At 34.8% G+C, this 20,432-nt stretch overlaps 1 pseudogene; it reads left to right on the top strand.

The window, feature by feature from the left end:
* Window positions 1-5,614: 5,614 nt before the first annotated feature.
* The window catches only part of LOC119511323, a 42,794-nt pseudogene continuing 27,976 nt past the window's right edge, over window positions 5,615-20,432 (top strand).

Genomic DNA, 20,432 nt, shown 5'->3' with positions numbered 1-20,432 from the left:
ATATCTTCTTTAGCACTCTTTAAACAGTGTCAATTCCAAGCTTTTGCCAGTGTTTAAATTTGGTTCATTGTTGTATTGCTATTAAAGTTTTGAGATGTCTCTTGATATATTTTGCACAGTCCTTCCTTGAGAGGTATGATTTGAAAATATTTTCTGTCTCCCTGTGGCTTCTCTTCATTCCCTTAAAAGTGTCTTCTGAAGTACAGACCTTTTATTTTAATTTTGATGAACAATCAGTTGTGTCTGTTTTTCTTTTTTCTTTTTTTTTTTTACAGAATTTGCTTTACTGTTAAAATAATCCTTTGGTTTCCCTAAGTAAAAAATTTTATTTCCTTTCTTCTAGAAATTTGTAGTTTTAAGCAACATTTAAGTTCATGATCAGTTTTGAGTTATTTTTCCTTATATAGTGTGTTATGCATCAATGTTACCTTTTCATTTTTTGTACAATGCTTCTATGTCCTTTGCATTCAGTTCTTGAATTTAGAATCAGTTTCTTGATTTTACAATCAGTTTCTTTATTACTATTTATAAAATGTTCCTGATGTTTTAAATGGGACTGAGAGGAATCTCTAAATCAGTTTTGGTAGAATTAATAGTTTACCAAGTTTGAGACTCCAGAATCATGTACTAAGTCTTGCTTAATTACTCAAAGCAATATTTTTAGTTTTCAATGTACTCCTATTTTAGATTTACTTATATGTGTTTCATAAATTTGATGTTAACCAAGTAATATTTTAAATATAAATTTCTGTTTTTTCTAGCAGAATTATGAAAATGAAACTGATTTTTTAATGATCTTACACTCTGCAATCTGGCAAAGCTCTTTTAGTTCTACTACCTTTATGTAAATTCCATCAAACCTTCTAAATAGATGATAATGGCATTGTAAATAAAGACAGCATTATTACAGAATATTCTTTGTTGGTGTTTAGAGACATGACTGAGTTTTGAATGTTAATCTTGAAGTCTGAAGCTTTGCTGAATTTTTTATTAGTTTTACTAGTTTTCATATGTATTCTTTGGAATTTTCTGCATAAAAATGTCACTTGTGAGTAGAGATAGTTTAACTTCCCCCATTACTATAAGGATGCCTTGTAATTCTTTTTCTTGCTTAATTGCTATTATTCGTTTTTCTTGCTTAATTGCTACAGCAAGAACATTAAGTTCGATATTCAACAGCAGTGGTGTAAGTGGACATCATTGTCTTTTTCCTGACCTCAGGGGGAACATTTTCTGTCTTTCATCTTTGAGTATGATGTTATCTGTGTGTTTTTCTTACATGGTCTTTATTATGTTAAGTAAATTACTTTCTATTCCTACTCTCTGAAGCTTTTTATCATGCAAGTGTGCTGGACTTTTTCAAATGTTTTTTCCTGCATCAATTGAGATTATCATGTGATTAGTTTTCATAATGTACTTAAATTATGGCTCCCCATTTCATCAGAATTCTGTCTAGAGAGTTTATTCATGGTGGAAGATTTAAAATAAAGATATTTTAAGAAGTTAAGAACTCAAAATCCTCAAAAGGGTAGACTTTGTATTGGTGAGTCCTAACATTAAGCTCTTTTCTCTATTCCCAATATGAAGAGTGGTGGGAAACTAGAAGGAATTAATAGTGAAGACTGTGGCTCTGTTGCCTAATAAAAATGAGTTTAAATCAACATTTGCCAATAGAGTAATTTATTCATGCATATCAAGGGTCAATAAAAGACCTTGAGGGATGCCTAGGAGGAAAGTCAATTTGTTTCCAATTGATCAACTTGTTGTTCATCTTACTTAAAGAAAAATCAGGACAACTAATGTCTCATAGTTTATTTACATAGCAATATCTGTAAATATTTTTGCCTCTTTGTTTAATTCAATTTTATTGAGATATATTCACAAGTCATACACTCATCCACATTGTACAATTAATTGTTCACAGTAACATTATATAGTTTTGCATTCATCACCACAATCAATTTTTGAACATTTTCATTATCACAAGAAATAAAAAGAAAAATAAAAATTAAAGTAAAAAAGAACACATAAAACATCCAATACTCCCCATGCCTCCCTATTATTATTTACTTTTCATCTTCAATTTTCTACTCATCTGTCCATATACTGGATAAAGTGTGTGGGAGTCACAAAGTTATCACAATAACGTGGTCACACACTATAAGATATAAGTTACATAATTATCTTCAAGAATAAAAGCTACAGGTTTGCAGTTCAAGAGTTTCAAATATTTTCTTCTAGCTATTCCAATACACCGAAAACTAAAAAGTGATATCTATATAATGCATAAGAATAACTTTGAGGATGATCTCCCAACTATAGTTGAAATCTCTCAATCACTGCAAGTTTTTTTTTTGCTTCATTTATTGTCCCCTTTTGGTCCAAGAAGGCTTTCTCAATCCCACAATGCCAGGGCCAAGTTTATACCTGTATGTCATGCCCCACATTGCCAGGGAGATTTATATGCTTGGGAGTCATGTCCCATGTAGTAGGGAGGGCAGTGAGTTTATCTGAAGGGTTGGCTTAGAGAGAGAGGCCATATCTGAGCATAAAATGGGATTTCTGGGGATGACTTGTAGGCACAATTTAAGCAGGCTTAGGCTCTCCTTTGCAGTAACAAACTTCATAAGTGCAAGTCTGAAGATTGGGGGTGCAGCCTTCAAAATTGGTAGTCCCCAGTGCTTCTGAGAATTTGATTAATTCCCCATGTGGGGAAATTTAATATTTCCACATTTTCCCCCAGTACCTGGAGGGGACTTTGAAAATTCATTTTTATTCTCTGCCCAAATTTCTCTGGGATGTATCAGGTCTCCACACTAAACCTGAACAAACCAACCAATTGCAAAGTCCCATGCAATTATGTTGTTTGAATAAACTGACCATTAAAGTTAAATTATACAATGTGTTACAAAAAGTATAGATTTTGCACTTAATAAACATCTCTTCCTTTGGTATCACACATATGGTGAAGTTTTAAAACACCATCAATATCATCCTTTACCCTTTAGTCTAATTTACTTTAGTCCTAACCAAGCCCATTTTGTTTATATTTGAATTGGAGTCTGATTTCTTTTTTCAGTCCCTTTAACATTTGTTGTATGGGGCAATGTTAACATTCATAGCTGGCAGACTGACTCTGAGTCTCAGGAGTCATACAGATACCCACAATTCCAGGGACCAACCAGGTTGTACACAAAGAGCTTGGCATCTCAGAATTTAGAAATAGCCATTAGAACTCAGGAATAAATGTAACTGCTGTAAGAGCTTAAATCTAGGAGCCTTTTCAGTAAGCCTTCCACTGATAACCAGTGCTCTTATATTTAATTCTCAAAATTTGCACATTACAGTTAGTTCATGTTAGTGAAGCATCATAATATTTTTCCTTTCATTTCTTTTATTGCACTCAACATACTGTTCTCAATGTCTATTCACCTCAAAACTTCATTCCTTCCTGTAGCAGCCCAAAATTCCATTGTATGTAAGCACCTCATCTCACCATTCTGTTCATCAGTCCATGTACCCTTAGGCCATCTTCATCCACTGAAAATTGTGAATACTGTCACCATAAACTCCACTGTGCAAATGTCTATTCATGGAAATTCTTGCAGCCTCAGCTCCATCCTTTGCCGGGCAAAGCTAGATATGCATCTCCAACTTATTGAAAGAGGGGATTTTCTCTCTCTGCCCTAGTACCAGTCAGCTATTCTCAGGAGGTAGATTGCTATTCCCATATTGCCACTCTGGGTCTGAGTGATTGATGTTGGTCTTTGGATCAACTGTGTCACAGGCCCACCCTCATTTATGGAAGCCCAAAAGCTTCACATCATCTCCCATTGCTTCATCTCCTGTGGTTGTTTTCATTGCCCACTCAGGTTGCAGAGCAGAAAATTAATAATTCTAGTAACTTTTCCAACTCATTGACTGTTTTGTTGGTGAGATGGACCCTAGAATTTCCTGTTCAGTCATTTGGATGAAATAACCATTCTTGGGATTTTTACTACACTTAATGTTTAGAAGCATTATTTAGTCAACTCTTTTTCTGGAATCTGAAGGGCTTAATAAAGTCACTAACCACACAAACATTTTATGTTCCAAAGTTTTTTTCATAATATCTGTGAGTTTTTCTTTACATATGTATTTTTAATCATTCCTTATCTGTTTATGCACCTGAAAATAAGGCAGGTAGTATTTTCTTCCATCTCAAAGGTCTGTTTGTGTATTAAATAACCTATAATGAAATGTACATTTCATTAAATGTATATTTAATGTACATTAGTTTGTATGCTCTTTCTCTCTCTATCTCTTTGTGTGTATATATATATGTATATACACACATTCTATATAGAGAGTATTTATGTCAATATGTCTTAGTTTGCTATGGAAAATAACACATACGCTTTCACTTAAAAATAGGAATTTGTTATCTCACAGTTTTGGAGGCTAGTAGTCCAAAATCAAAGTATTGGAAGGGTCAAGCTTTTTCCAAAATATGTAGAATTCTGGTGGTTGCTTTCTGCAATCCATTATCTGTGTACTGGTAACAATCTGTCTTCATTCTCCTCTTCTTTCTTTTGACTGTGTCTGAATTTCCTCCAATTGTATAGCCTTCAGTTACATAAGATTAAGGATCACCCAGATTCAATTTATAATACATAATAATGACTATAAAGATCTTTTTCAAATGAGTTCATATCACAGAATCAGATATGATGACCTGAATATGTCTTGTGGGGGGTTTTGTTCCATCCCCAATAGCATATCTATATCTATATCTATCTATATCTAGCTCTCTGTCCATCTATCTGTCTCTACTGTATCTGTTATCTATTTACATTTGTTTTCTATATTTCTATATTTATATATGGATCTGTTTAAAGCTTCTATATTTCCTTCCACTGTTGCACTTATCTATTTTTCTCATAAAACTATACTCATTTGATTGCAGTAGCAATCAAGAGTTAAAACCTACCAAGGTGAAAAAGGCTTATGACTACTTTGAATACACTCAGAGCTATTCTAACATATTTGTTTTTCAATGTAAGTTCTCAAGGGATTTCTGGTGAGAAAGCAGTTCACTTAAACAAGAGGTTCTAATCCTTATTTTCCCAGTAATGTCAACTTCCCACAGTCTCTATTCCTTGTCTTGTCAGTATCCCCAGAACACAGGTCTAGCTCCTAAATGCTTCTCCTATGTATGTGGGTGGGTGTTTGGGTGTGTTTGCCTGTGTATAGCAGAAGCAGTGTGCTGACAAAAATACTATAAGAAATTCAAATAATTTAAATTTACTTTCTAATTAACTTTATTGCTTAGCCTTTACTGCCTAATGAATTATTGATCCATAGATAGTATCACACATAATTTAGTAATTACACAGCTATGCATTTAGTGACATTTTCCCAATCTTGCAAAGAAGAGCAAAATAAATCAAAGAAAGCATTGATGTCTTTCCTGGGAATATTTATTGCATTATTTTCTTTATCTTTACACAATTTACCTTAGATCTTGCCTCCTGGATCTGTTGTGTTACATTGGTTTCTTGGAAATATCTTTCATTTTCCATATATATTTTCCTTTTAAACAAGTATGAGCTTATTGTTTTCATATAACCATAGCATGGATGTCTACAGGTATGTGCCTATTGATACTTGATCACATTGATTGGGCCAGATCCAATATCAAGATATATTCGCTTTCAGATCTGTGGTCTCAGAATTCTCTGAGAACATCACAGAAGGATGTTACCATACCTCCATTTATAATACTTATTTTCTCATGATTGTAAGATAGCTGCCACAGCTCCATATCTGGTCCATGTTCAAAGAAATATAGAAAAAAACCTTTTAGCTTCTGTCAAATACCTTAATATCATCTTGTTCATATTGTTTATTCATATAATATAAAAACCTATATGAAACAGTTGATCAAATTAGAAAAGAAGAAAATAATTGGAAAATCACTAAACACATTAGGCATTTCTGCAGCAGCCTTGTACAGAATCTGCAGTGCATATTCCATGGTAGAAGTTTGTGGGGGCTCAAGGCTCTGAGCTTGGAACAGGCTGAGTCCTGGGCAGTGAGTCTGTCTCCTTTGAGAGCTTCTGACTAAACACCATTTTCCTCATGTTTTATTTGGTAATTTCATTCTGATACTTTTTTTCTCTCAAAAACACAGAGGGATTGCTAACTGCCCCCTCCCTCAAAGACTTTCTGATTTAGTAGGTCTGGAGTGGGGCTTGAGGATTTTTGTCTGCACCTTGTGGTCACAAGCTCTTCCTGTCTAATCCTGCTTCCCATCTTTTTATTTTTCACAGTTGTACCACAATAAATATCTTGTACTCCTAACTCCTTCTTAGCATCTAATTGGTGGAGAACCAAACCAACACACTTGCCTTCTCTTTATTACACAGAAAAGGCTACTTTGTTTTCAGATACAAGACACTGTATGCAATAAGTATAATATGGTTGCCTTTCTGTGCTCTTCAGGAAATTCAATTTATTTTCATAAAGCCTGTACCATGATTTTGCCTTGTGAAATGTGTTTACCACATTGGTAAAAAAGGAAAAATTTAAATCCAAAGTATGCAATAAAACATAAATATATCCTAGGCAGATAATAACTGAAAAAAATCAGGGTTAATTATATATACATAGGACAAAATGAATAAGGATAATATGGTGGTCAGTTCATAATGATAAAAGTCCCAACTCATTAAAAAGGTATAGCAATTGTTATATATTATATAAAATATTATAGTCTCAGATAAATATATCAAAAGATAAACAAGAAGATATAAAATAACTGTTATTGGGAGAAATTTTAACATTTCCCAAAGTACATATATCTAATAAATATCAGTTATATTTGAAAACAAGATTAGATTGTTTGATTCATTGTAAGTATTTGGAACCCTGTGTCCAACTATTGAATGGTACCCATTCTTCTCATTTTCACAGGTAATGTCAACAAATCATTAGTAGAATGTTAAGCAAACCTCAACAAAAGTGCATTTGAAATAAATATGAGACTGTTTTATTCTTGTTGGAATTTTAGATCCCAGGCAATAAAAGAGCAGAGAGTTTTCTATGGCCTGGGAAATGATTTCTTAATAAACAAAGTGTAAATGTGCACAGATCTATAGGAAAAAAACTGTTTTGGTCATTTGGAGGAAATACTGCTGAGGATGTTGGTTAATTATGATCACTGACATACCTGTTATACTTTTAAATTAAGAAATGAATAATAGATTTTTTGGTCCTGTTTTTATTTTTACACTTAGATTCCTAAAGTATTTCCAGTCCTTTTTAGATACAGGTAATGTTCATCTCCCAATCCAACTTTCAATTCTCCAAAATGGGGCTCTGTTTTTCACCCAGTTTATTGATATTTGATGGTGGCATATCCAGAGGTTTTATGGGATAGAGCCTTAAGCTATTTGATTCTCAGTCTTCTGGTGGGTTCTTCTCACCTGACAGGTATTATGCATCTGCCTGTCCAATACAATTCTTACTATGCTGTAGACCTGAGCTGTTACAGAAATGTACCCTTTGGTTGGATTTACTCTATCTTCATCCTCATGTTACTATTACTACCATACTACAAAGCAGTTAATAATGTGTTAATATAAAAAAGTATTTTGGTTCATTAGTCAAAAAACAAATTACACATTCCACCACACTGGTGGTCTGTTTTTAGATTCGTTATGCTTTTATTGGTAAATAGTGTCATCTTCCCTGAGGTATATACAATTCACTCAGGGCCTTCCAAACACAAAGCTATGTTACTTGCATTAACTAAAATTCAGGAGAGCCAAATGTTGCCACAGATAGAATGTGTTGACTGAGCTTTCATCCTTAATTTGGTCATTGTATTTTATTTGAAGATTGTCATGGTTTGAAAGCTTTGCATAAATATCCCTGCACTCTCTATTCAGCATTCAGACCAAGAACTACCAGTATGTTCTGGCCCTGGTTTTTTCCATTGAAGAGATAAACAGGAACTCCCATCTTTTACCCAACATTTCTTTAGTATATGATCTCTACAATGCCATACACAGTGAACAGAGAACATTGGAGAGTACCATCAATTGGCAATCAGGGCTTGGCAAGGAGATCTCTAATTACAATTGTAGGAAAGAGAGCAAATTTGTAGCAGTTCTTACAGGAAAAAATGGGCAGTTTCTGCCCAGATTAGGACACTGCTGGAACTCTACAAAGTCTCCCAGGTGAGCCTGGGTGGAGGGGAGGAGAGATGAAATCATGTCTACTTTGGTGCCATTTTTAGAAGCCTTTCATAAAAAGTGGGAAATGAGAGACTTCTGCTTATGAATCTCTCAGATGGGAAACCAGTATACAGAGACTTAGTGGGGAATAGAAATAAGGGTGAGGGGGAAGGAGACAAAGGAGTTTCCAGGACATCTGAGTCTCATCAATTATTTTCTAGATAGATCTCAGGGAGAGGGGATGATCAAAAACAGGGTGAGCAAATAATCCTTCTACTATTTCCCACCATTGTTTAATATTCATTGGGATGGAAGTTGTGCTTCTCACCAATCCTTTTCTTCAAAATGGATGATTTTCTACTTCCGATTTAGCTTACCTATGGGCTTTTTGATCCTGACATGCGTGGTGGTAGCCAATTTCCATCTCTCTATCAGATGGCCCCCAAGGACACATCTCTGGCCCTTGGCATGGTCTCATTGATGGTGCATTTAAGCTAGACCTGGGTGGGGCTGGTCATCTCAGAAGAAAAGAGAGGTGTTCAGTTTCTCTGGGACTTGAGAGGGGAGATGGACAGGCATGGAGTCTGTGCAGTCTTTGTGGAAATGATCCCAGTCACTGAAAGTTCATATTCCTCAAAGCACTGGCAGTATCATGTACAGATCAAGAATTCATCAGTGAATGTTATCATTTATGGTGACTCTGACTCACTACTAGGTTTGTGCTTTCACAAATGGGACTATTTAGTGGTATGGAAAGTCTGGTTCCCAACCTCAAAATGGGATTTTACCACTGCTGAAAGAGATTTTTTACTATCTTCATTGCATGGAACTCCCATTTTTTCACACCAATATGGTGAGATACCTGGTTCCAATACTTTCATCCAGATAGCTAACCCTTCCAAATACTCAGTACATTTTTACCTCAGTAAATTGTGATCTGTCTCTTTTGATGGCCGGATTTCTAAATATGGTTGTAAAACTCTGGAGAAATGTCCACTCAATGCCTCCTTGGAGTGGTTGCCTTTTTAGGAATTTGACAAGGTCATGACAGAAGGAAGTTATGACATCTATAATGCAGTGTATTCTGTGGCTCAGTCCCTCCATGAAATGCTTGTTAAATGAGCAGATATCCTGTCAGTGGGAAAAGGAAATGAGCTAGTGGTTCATTCCTGGCAAGTATTGTTTCTTCCATTTGATAGCACATGCATATCAGAAACTGTCATAAAAGTGACTTTTTTTGCCATACCACATATGCTCAAGCCAAGTAGTTTAGGGTTTTCTCTTCAAATGCACAGGTTTTATATACTTGTTTCACTGTTTAAGAGGTAAGTCTATTCCTAGGTAGAAAAGTCATCAAAAATAACTTGCTGGGGGCAGGGAGGAAATGAGTTATGAATCAAGGGCTATGCTTTGTGTTAATAAGGAACTCAGCATCCTGCCCACTTAATGGTCTCTATAGGAAATATCTTGACTTCTTCCATGAAGTTCTTAAATGACAACAGGGAGAGAACTAGTTCTTTAAGTGACTGTATAAGCTGGCACTTTAGTGGGAACTTTATATAAATGATCTGATTTAATTCTGTAACCAACCACTTCAGTTATTGATAATCTTGCTTTGCAAGATGTTGCTCTGGGAGAATTCAGATACTGAAAGAATGTGGTTAGGTTTGATGTTTCCATTCAGATTTTTCTGCATCCCACACCCACAGATGCTTTTGATCCTCTTTCTTTATAGATTCCTCCTGAATTGGACTAATATTTTATAAGCACTATGATATGTTATTTCTCCATATGCTTTCATTTCATTTACTTCATTAGATGCCAATAATGAAGTTGCATTATCAAGCAGTGATTGGAGAGGATTGGGGATGTTCCCCAATTTGGGTTTTCCATCCTAAATACTGGGGCACACTTCCTAACAGAATGATGCATTTCTTTTAGCTGCACCCATTTCTGACGAACATCCAATTTAACAATCCTTCTGGTGACCCAGTGATTTTGGATGAGGAAAGGAAATTGGATGCCGGTTATGACTTTCTTAACTTTTGGAATTTTCCAGAAGCTTTTGGATTTAAAGTGAAAGTAGGACAATTTGCAGCAAATGCACCACATGATCAACAATTGTCTATATCAGAGGATTTGATACAGTGGGATGCAGGATTTTCAGAGGTGTGTAGGGCCCAATCACTATGCTTTATTTTACACATAAATAACCACAGTATTTTTGTGTGGCTTTTATTCCTATATAATGTGGCCATTTAACAACTCACCTTGCAATTGAAGAATTGTTCCATCCACAGTCCAATAGAGAGAAAACGAGCACATTTATTAAAATATACATATTTATAAATTCTTAAAAATTTCACATAATGTAGTAAATAAACATGACATCATGTCAATTAATTTGATTATGGTATTTAAAATTTAATTCTGTTTATGGTGCAATACTCCAAAGGGTCTAATTATTAGAGGGTTAAATTCAAAGATGTTAACAACACATATCTGATTTTATTAAGACTCCTCACTCTGTATGCAGTGAGAATTGCATTCCTGGATTTAGGAAAACCTCCTAGGAAGGAAAGCCTGCCTGCTGCTTTATTTGTATGCCCTGCCCAGAAAATGAGATTTCCAATGAGACAGGTAAGTGAGCCCACAGGGATAGCAGCCACCTCTCTTTATATTCCCCAAACACAAGGAACTGTGATGGATCTGGAGGACAATGGAAAAGTCCACATGCTTCCTTCCTCCATTTAATAATTTAATTTTTATATTCAAAAATATTTCCCATTGAAATGACATTCCCTGTCCTGAAACAGCTTGAGTCACTGCTTCAGAAGATTGCAGGCAAAAATTGTCTCTAGAAAACACTTTGATTGACCCTACCACAATAACCTGTTTTCCTCCCTATTGTAGAATTTAACACATGTTATCATAAGTATCTGCTTCCATTTTGTTTGAAATGATATTTATATTATGTTGAAGACATGGATCTTAAACATCCTCCATGGCTAATTGCCTAACACTGTTCTTGACACAGAACATATGCTCAGAAAAGTTGTGATTGATTTAAGAAATGGGTATGTAGCATACCCTCAATGAATAGGTTTTAATTGACGGTCTCCTCTAGTTCACAGCTAATTAGGGGAGAAAAACATAGAGATAGTATGTGTCCATCTTTAAAGGCTGCAGTAAAGGAGTCTACACGGACCTATGGACCAATATCTACATTGGGAGGAGGGGATCATGGAGCTCTTCATAGAGGCCATCACATTAGTATTGTGTGAGATGAATGAAGGGTGAAATACATACTTGGCACTTTTAGAAATGACAAAAAGTCAAATCATCATTGCCTTTAATATTCAGACACTTGGCAAACTGGAAAACAAAGGCTCATGTGACAGGATCACAGAGAATATTGGGGACAGGAATTGGGACATGATGTAGAAAAGGGACAGAAAACCAATAATTAAGAATTTTCCATATTATGATTAATATCTGAAATCACTCATATTCATGATATTAAATGCTGAATTCACCCTTATAGTGAGGATTTTCTAATTTTCATTTTGTGTTAAATTTCACAAAATACTTATAATTTTTTCCATTTTTTGAAATGTTTCTGGACTGATGATGTAAATGAACTTAGTCAATTTGGGAAAAGGGTTCATGTACATATTAGGAATAAGCTAATTTTGAGTTTATGTTCTGTATGCTTATATAAAGAACACTGTACTTCAATTCACCCACATTTGGAGATTAATAAAAACATTTTTTGATTTTCCAGATTTCATTTATATGTATATATTCACACACATTCACATTCAAAGTATACACTAAATGTCTCACAGTATCATCACTTAGTGTTCAACCATAATCACACTCAATTTTAGAACATTTTCATTGCTCCAAAGAAAGGAATAATTGATAGACAAAAATACACAAAACAAAAAACACATATCACTTACCCATCCATTATCGACCCCTAGTATTGGTGTGGCCCCTCTGTTACTGTTGATGAAAGATTATTAAGGCATTACTGTTAAACATAGTCCATAGCTTGCAATAAATATTCTCCCATGTACCACTCTATTATTAACTCTTTGTACAAGTGTCATGCATTTGAGCAGTTCATACAAGAATCTGTTTATATTTGCAGTTTTAATGGGTGGTATAAATGACTTCAAACAACCCCTTTAAATCAAATTCATCTACAATATGGCAATATTATTTATAATCCCAATAATGAGCTACCATAAACTCTACTTATTCCCAAACATTTTATTTCAAATTCAGTAACAATTTGGTACATAGCAGGTAACTGCAACCACTTCATCTAGCTTCTGTCTGTCTCTAGGTAACCTATATTCTACATCTTAACACTCTGAGTTTATATGTTTTAGGTAGTTCATATTAGTGAAATCATACAATATCTTTCCTTCTGTTTCTGGCTTATTCAGTCAGCATTATGTTTTCAAGTCTCATCCATGTTGTCACATGTTTCAGGACCTCATTCCTTCTTACTGCTGCATGATACTCCATCATATGTATATACCTCATTTTGTTTACCTACTCATCTGTTGATGAACACATGGATGTTTCCATCTTTTAGTAATTGCAAATAAATTCACTATGAACATCAGTGGGCAAAGGTCTGTTCATGTCCCTGCTTTAAGATCTGGATAAATACCAAGTAGTGGAATTTCTGGGTTGTATGGTAATACAACATATAGTTTTTGGAGAAGATATCAAACTGCCTTGCACAGTGGCTACAACATTTTATATTCCCACCAGCTGTGAACATGTGTTCCTATTTCTCCACATCCTCTCCAACACTTGCAGTTGCCTGTTTGTTAAATAAAAGTCATTCTTATAGGTGTAAGATATCTGATTGTGGTTTTGATTCGCATTTCTCTAATAGGTAAGGAAAATTAACATCTTTCCATGTGCTTTTAAACTATTTGTACTTCCTTTTTTGGAAAAAATGACTATTTGTGTTTCTTGCTAATTTTACACTTGGTTGTTTGTTCTTTAATATTAGAGTTGTAGGATTTCTGTATATATACACTGGATATCAAACCTTTATCAGATAATATGGTTAAAAATATTCTCTCCCAATATGTTGGCTGCCATTTCACCTTTTTGACAAAGTCCTTTGAAATACAGAAGAGTTCAAACTTGAGGAGGTTCCATTTATCTAGTTTTTTCTTTCATTGTTTGTGTTTTGGGTATAAAGTCTAAGAAACTACCTCCTATCAATGTCTTGAAGATATTTCCCTATATTTTCTTTGAGGAGTTTTATGTTACTGGCTTATATTTAGGACTTTGATACACTTTGAGTTAATTGTTACAGGGTTTGAGGAAGGGGTTCTCTTTCATTGTTTTGGATATGGATATCCAGTACTACCAGCACCATTTATTAAAAAGAATGTTCTCACCAAGTTCAATGGATTTGGAGGCCTTGTCAAAATCAATTGACCATAGATCTGAGGGTCCACAGCTGAACTCTCAATTCATTTCCAAATACCATGCAGTTTTGACCACTTTGGCTTTATATCCAGAAGTGTAAATTCTCCTACTTCATTCTTCTTTTGTAGGATATTTGGCTATTTAAGGCCCCTTTCCCTTCCAAATAAATTTAATAACTACTTTTATAAGTCTGCAATTTTGATTGTCATTGGAAATTTGATTGGTATTGATTGGTATTGCATTGAATCTCTAGATCAATTTGAGTAGAATTGACATCTTAATGACATTTAGCCTTCCTATGCATGAACATGGAATGTCATTCCATTTATTTACATCTTCTTTGACTTTTTATAGCAATGGTTTGTAGTTTTCTGTGTAAAGGTCCTTTACATATTTGGTTAAGTTTATTCCAATATACTTGATTCTTTTAGTTGTTCTTGTGAATGGAATTCTTTTCTTAATTGTCACTTTGGTTAGTTCATTACTAGTGCATAGAAACACTGTTGATTTCTGCATATTAATCTTGTATTCTGTCACTTTGCTGAAATTGTTTATTTGTTCAAGTAGCTTTGTTTGTTCATCTGTATTTTCAGAATAGAGGATCATGTCATCTGCAGAAATGAGAGTTCTGCTTCTTCCTTTCTGATTTGGATGCATTTTACTTCTTTTCCTTGTCTAATTACTCCAGATAGAACCTCTAGAACAATACTGAATAACAGTGGTTATGGGCTATCATTGTCTCATTCCCAAATTTAGTCTTTCACTGTTGAATATGGGATGGCTCTGGGTTTTACTTATATACCCTTTATCATACTGAGGACATTTCCTTTGATTCCAACCTTTTGAAATGTTTTCATCAAGAAAAGGTGCTGAATTGTGATGAATGAGATTACAGCACCAATTGAGATGATCACGTAATTTTCCTTTTCAGTTTGTTAATGTGTTGTATTACATTGATTGATTTTCTTGTTTTGAATATAACCCACTTGGCCTTAGTGTATGAGTCTTTTAGTGTGAAGGAATTCATTTTGCAACTATTTTGTTCTTCATAGTATCCTCATAATATTTTTTATTTGTTTGGAGTTAAAGGTGATGACCCTCTTCTCATTTCTAGATTTATTTTTTGCATCATCTCTTTTTTACTTTGTCAGTGTAGCTAAGGATTTGTCAATCTTGATGTTCTCAAAGAACTATTTTTTTGGTTTTATTGATACTCCATATTGCTTTTTTGTTCTCCAATTAATTTATTTCTGCTTTAATCTTTGTTATTCCTTCTTTTCTACTTGTATTTAGGGTTAGTTAGCTGCGATTCCTCTAGTTTGTTGAGTTGTTCAGTTAGGTCTTTGGCTTTAGCTCTTTCTTCCTTTTTAATATAGGCTCAATCTGCATTGCTGCATCACATAGGTTTTGATATATTGTATTCTCATTTTCATATCTCTCCAGGTATTTCCAGATTTCTTTTGCAACTTCTTCTTTGACCAGCTGATTGTTTAATAATGTGTTGTTTAACCTCCATATATTTGGGAAATTCTGGCTTTTCTGCAGTTATTGATTTCTAGCTTCATTCCATTATTATCAGAGAAAGTACTTTGAGTAATTTCAATCATTTCAAATGTTATTAAGACCTGTTTTTTCCCCCAGTATATGATCTACCCTGGAGAATGTTCCATGAGCAGTTGAGAAGATTGTATATCCTGGTCTCTTGTGGTATAGCAATCTATATATGTCAGTTATGGTAAATTCATTTACCATATTGTTAAATTTCTCTATTTCCTTATTGATCTTCTGTGTGGTTGTCCTATCTGCAGAAGAGAATATTGTGTCAAAGTCTCCCACTATTATTGGAGAAATTTATGTTTCTTTATTTCTCCCTCAGTTTTGTGAGTGTTTGCCTCCTGATTGGAGCTCCTTGATTGGGTGCATAATAATTTATGACTGTTAATTTTAAGGTTCTAAGGAATATTTGGTTCCCTGCATTTTCCAGCATCTAGAGGCATCCCACATTCCTTGGCTTGTGGCCCCCTTTAATTTTGAAAGCCATCAATTGCATCTTTCCAGCCTCTGCTTTCATTTTCACATATCTTTCTCTTAGTCTCCTGCCCCCTTTCCCTTAAATGACCCCTGTGATTACATTAACCCTACACTGATAATCCAAAACAATCTCCCCATCTTAAATTTCTTAACTTAATCACCTCTGTAAAGTCTCTTTTGCCACAGAACTTAGCATATTCAAAGGTTCCAGGGAATAGGACATGGGCATCTTTGGGGAAACATAATTTGCTTACCCCAGAAACACAGTATGCTTCCTTTCTCCTTAATAACACATATACGCACTCTGCTGATTAGTACTACCAAAAATGAAAACTACCTGGAACAGACAATAATATGGTTGCATGAGACATATTTATTTCATTAGTCCAACACACTTTTAGAGAGGGTTCTGAGGTTACCAAATTTCCTAAGTTTTCCTTTGGAGATACACAATTGGATATCAACTCTAGGAAAAACTGACAGTAATAAACATCCCTATTTAGTTTTCTTAAAATTTCATATTCCCATTCAAATTAATTTTTGATTAATTCACCATAGTGAGTATCACACACACACACACACACACACAGAGTTTGTGTAGTATTCTCTGACATAAACAGTTTTTAAATGATGAATTTTAAGGTCTTAACATATCAGTAACACCTACAATTTTTATCTTAGTGCTTTTCTTGTCTGTTTTTTTCAATTTAAAGTCTTTGATTTTTTTTTTTTGAGTCTCATACTCTTCTGATGGATAGAGTGTGGGTTTTATTTAATAAGACTTATTTTCATGAAGCTGTTTTTTTAACACAAATGAAACATTTGATAGTATTTAGTGCAATATTTAGTCCTTATAATCTATTGGGTTGAAAATTTTACATCATACAAAGGAAACATAAGGGTATTTAGATACACAACCAAACCAAACCAGGTGAGAATCAATATACCTAAACATCCATTTGTGCCCCTACTTCCTTTACTGTGCTTGTAATTGCACAAACCTGCCTCAGGCTTTCTCACATTTTGCAGCCACTTACCACTCTTCAGTGCATTTTGATGTTAGTTGCTTTCAAAATATACGTGTTTCCTAATGTAGTGTATTTCAGAGAACTTGCCTCTCATTCATTTCTCATTTTTATCTCTCTGTTTTCTTATCATTTGAGCTTGCATTAAGGATATAGAACAATCAGATATAGCCATTTATACACAGTATTTGTGTGTGTAGATTAAAGTCTAACAAAATATATATTTATGGTGCTGCTCTTATAATATTTAGCACTGCCTTATTTTAATAAACTTTTAGAAAAGAGCCAAGAGATTACTTCAAGAGAGATTCAATATCCAACTCTGCTTTCTCAACCCAAATTTTATGAAGATCCAAATGCAGCAAATGAGATCATTTTTAATGAACAAATTCCATTTCTCCCACTGTCAATCTTTCAAACACTTCCCTTATTCCTAAGATAAAATTCAAATCCGTAAAATGAACTAGAAAAATGCAGCCTGACCCCTGCCTACATTTCTCATTTTTTTCCCTCCTCAATAGGTTCCAGAGACTCTGTCTTCTTCAGTGCATCTGCCAACCTCTGGCCATGCTGAAGGTCTTTGCTCAGGTTGTTTGGCTGCTTGTAATATTCATTTCTACCTCTATGTCCTCTTTCCCTGCTTAGTTCTTGTTCTCAGTTGTCTTACCAACTTCTATACATCCTCCAGGTTTCTTTTCTAATTTTCCTATCATGTAGCATGGGAGGTTTCTTTCTTAGTTGACATATCTATATTAGTATATTCCCTTCTATTCTCTCATTACCTTCTGATTTTCACTTCACAATTCAACAGTTATCAAATCAAATTCTTCAACTAGATCCAGGAGGACAGTTTGTGGTTCTATTGTGTTCACTTTTCAACATTCAAAGAACCCAGTACTTTAAAGATATTAATACATACATGTTGAATGAATGAACATATGCATACAAAGTAAAATGCACACGTAACACCACAATTTGTACATATTCACACATGATTCTTGTCTTCCACCCCATGTGTATAGGAGACATTTCCTCTGAAGAGTTATGGAATTAAACTCATAATGTTTCTCAGAGGAGTAAACTAAGGTTCAATATTAGTGAATATAAATTTAACAAGGTTAAATGGGACTCAGGAGAGTGAGTAAAAATCTGATCTCATCTTCCATTTTGTACTTTTTTCTAAGCAAGTCTGTTCATTTAAAATTTTTTCAGGTGGGAGTGGGTTAGAAAATGTTGATTAATATGATACCTAAAAGGACTGAATCTGAGTGCTATACTCGGCTAACTCAACCAGCCACACCCATGTTGTAAGATGACTCCCTAACTAAGTCCATGTGGTTTCTTTGTAGGAGCTACTCACATTTTTCCTACAGCTTGATCCGCTGCCTGTAGTGATGGGGCCATCCTGTGGTTCTTGGTACAGAAACCAGTTAACATTTATATTTTATACTATTCTCTATCTCTTGGCTGTGAGCCCCTCCAGGGCTAGGGGTGATGGTTACTTATGCATGCACTTTCTGCACTGTGAGTGATTTTGCTTTACTTGGACTATTGGTTTCTGAGTCGAAATTTTGGGCAGGGAAAGAGTCAGCTGGAAAAGTAAAGGTACTACATCTCTTTATAGTGGTGGGGGAGCTGCAGACTGGCAAACACCAACTGCTTATCAGCATAAGAAAATCACAGGCCTCCCAGTAAGGTCTCATCATCAGGAAACCTATATATCCTCCTCCTGAGTCTTGGACATCTCTGGACTAGGAAAACCTGATTGAGGTCAACTATATCTGAGAGACCCTCTCACCAAAAGTCTACATAGAGGCAGGGCATGAAACAGAAAAACAAGGGGTAAAAATTCTGATCAACTAAATAGAACCTAAGTTAAAGGTCTAGAATAAGTTCTACTGAACACCAAAGGATAGAGAACAAAGTCAACAAATAAGTAAACCCAAGGTAAAAGAGTGAAAATGATCTCCAAAGTAAACTAATCAATTAAATCAGACACCAAGACAGCTTAAAATAATGAGCCATACTAGGAAACATGAAAATATGGAGAAGCCAAAGGAAGAAACTAATAATTAAACTGAGATACAGGAGTTCAGAAAAGTAGTTAAAGATGTTCAAACAGATCTCCTAAATCAATTCAATGAAATGAAGGAAGATATGGCCAAAGATATGAAGGATATAAAGAAGTCACTGGATAACCATAAAGAAAATTTCATAAGCTTGAAAAAAATAATGGGGAAGGAAAGGCACAATAGAAGAGATGAGAAACCCAGTGGAGGGATATAACAGTAGGTTTAAACAGGCAGAAGAAAGGATCAGTGAATGGGAAGGCAAAACAATTGAATTCATACACACAAAAGAAAAGATAGAGAAAAGAATGGAACAATATGAGCAGGGTCTTAGGGAGCTGAATGACATCATGGGGTTCATGAATATATGTGATATTGGTGTCCCAGAAGGAGAAGAGGAGGGAAAAGGAGTAGAAAGAATAATAGAAGAAATAATCACTGAATATTTCCCAACTCTTATGAAAGACAGAAAATTACAGATTCAAGAATTACAGCATACCTCAAACAGAATAGATCCCAATAGACCTACTCCAAGATACTTACTGATCACATCAGCCAATGTCAAAGGAAAAGAGAATTCTGAAAGAAGTGAGAGAAAAGCAATCCATCATATACCAGGGAAGCTCAACAAGACTATGTACAGATTTCTTCTCAGAAACCATGGAGGTGAGAACACAGTGGTATCATATATTTAAAATACTGGAGCATAAAAACTTCCAACAAAGAATTACATATCTGGCAAAACTTTCCTTCAAAAATAAAGGAGAGGATCTTATGGAAATTAAAGAAACTGTTGACCAAATTAAAAAGATTCTGGACACTCATAGTACAAGACTAGAGGAAGTTGAACAACGAATCAGTGACCTGGAAGATGACAGAAGGGAAAATGAAAGCATAAAAGAAAGAATGGGGAAAAAAATTGAAAAAATCGAAATGGACCTCAGGGATATGATAGATAATATGAAACGTCCGAATATAAGACTCCTTGGTGTCCCAGAAGGGGAAGAAAAGGGTAAAGGTCTAGGAAGAGTATTCAAAGAAATTGTTGGGGAAAACTTCCCAAATCTTCTAAACAACATAAATACACAAATCATAAATGCTCAGCGAACTCCAAATAGAATAAATCCAAATAAACCCACTCGGAGACATATACTGATCACACTGTCAAACACAGAAGAGAAGGAGAAAGTTCTGAAAGCAGCGAGAGAAAAGCAATTCACCACATACAAAGGAAACAGCATAAGGCTAAGTAGTGACTACTTAGCTGCCACCATGGAGGTGAGAAGGCAGTGGCACGATATATTTAAAATTCTGAGTGAGAAAAATTTCCAGCCAAGAATACTTTATCCAGCAAAGCTCTCCATCAAATTTGAGGGAGAGCTTAAATTTTTCACAGACAAAGAAATGCTGAGAGAATTTGCTAACAAGAGACCTGCCCTACTGGAGATACTAAAGGGAGCCCTACAGACAGAGAAACAAAGACAGGACAGAGAGACTTAGAGAAAGGTTCAGTACTAAAGAGATTCAGTATGGGTACAATAAAGGATATTAATAGAGAGAGGGAAAAATATGGCAAACATAAACCAAAGGATAAGATGGCCGATTCAAGAAATGCCTTCACG

Source organism: Choloepus didactylus, chromosome 16 (assembly GCF_015220235.1).
Source record: "Choloepus didactylus isolate mChoDid1 chromosome 16, mChoDid1.pri, whole genome shotgun sequence".
NCBI classification, from domain to species: Eukaryota; Metazoa; Chordata; class Mammalia; order Pilosa; family Megalonychidae; genus Choloepus; species Choloepus didactylus.
Note: the sequence above shows the minus strand (reverse complement) of the source record. Positions and strands in the feature narration are given on the sequence as shown.